This window comes from Macaca fascicularis, chromosome 8 (genome assembly GCF_037993035.2).
Source record: "Macaca fascicularis isolate 582-1 chromosome 8, T2T-MFA8v1.1".
Classification (NCBI taxonomy): Eukaryota; Metazoa; Chordata; class Mammalia; order Primates; family Cercopithecidae; genus Macaca; species Macaca fascicularis.
Window position 1 is genome coordinate 111,764,060 of NC_088382.1, and position 1,086 is coordinate 111,765,145.

A 1,086-nucleotide genomic window follows, 5' to 3' on the forward strand; every position below is an offset into this window, starting at 1 on the left:
AAGCAAATTAAACCTAAAATAAGCAGAAAGGTGAACATAATAAAGATACCACAGAAATCAATGAAATAAAAAATAGATGATACAGAAAATTAATAAGATCAAAAATCGACTCCTTGTGGCAGAATTCATAAACCCCTAGCAAACCTCAAGAGAAAAATAGAGAAAAGGCAAATTGCCAATATCAGTATTCAAAGGGGATGTCACTACAGAAACCATGGCATCAAAAGTATCATATAGGAGCAATATGAACAACTTTATGGCAATAAATTAAATAACTTCGATAAAATGAACAAATTCCTTGAAAAATTCAACTTATCAAGTAACGAATATGTTACGTCACAGAAGATCCCCAGGGCCCTGTTTGTCACAATGGAAGGGAAAACTGCAAGAAATGTTATAAAGGAAGCTCTTTAGAATAAAAAGAAATGACATCATACGGTAACTCAGATATACAGGAAGGAAAAAAGAGCACCAAAAATGGTAGCCTGTGGATGAATACAAAAACTATAGTCATTGGCTGTGGGGCTCAGCCAGTGTTGTGCTGATCTCAGTGCGGGGCACTGAGATGTTCCAAAGCATTATTAAAAATGTATGGATCGCCATGAAGCCCTCCTATAACCAAGCATGCCAGGAGATTTGGGTAGGAATGGGGTTGATAAGCATTATTGCTTATAAAATCAGAAGTGCTGATAAAAGAAGTAAAGCTTAGAAAGCTTTGAGTCCTGCACCTGCTCATGGTCATTACTAACCAGTTTTACTTAGATGAAACATTAGTCTGCCTGTAAATTTACACAAGCTGTGTTAGATGGGAACACAGAACATCGCTGTATACTTGCATAAGTGTGGTCTATTTCATGGCATGAGTAAGTGTATCTGTGAGATGCAACACTAAAACAAACTACATGTTTTTTCTTCTCTTAATTTAAGACATTTGACCCTCTAAGGCAAACATTGTAATGCAGTGTTGTTAGGTTTAAAATTTATATCAAAATTATATTATTCCATTTGTATGAAATGTTCAGCAAATCCACAGAGACAGAAAATAGATGAGTGGTTTCTAGGGGCTGGGAGTAGAGAGGAATACAG

The 1,086-nt window shown here is 35.8% G+C and overlaps 1 pseudogene; it reads left to right on the top strand.

Annotated features, from left to right (window-relative positions):
• Positions 1-565: 565 nt before the first annotated feature.
• LOC123575116 (ATP synthase subunit ATP5MJ, mitochondrial pseudogene) lies at positions 566-748 on the top strand (annotated as a pseudogene).
• Positions 749-1,086: the final 338 nt, after the last annotated feature.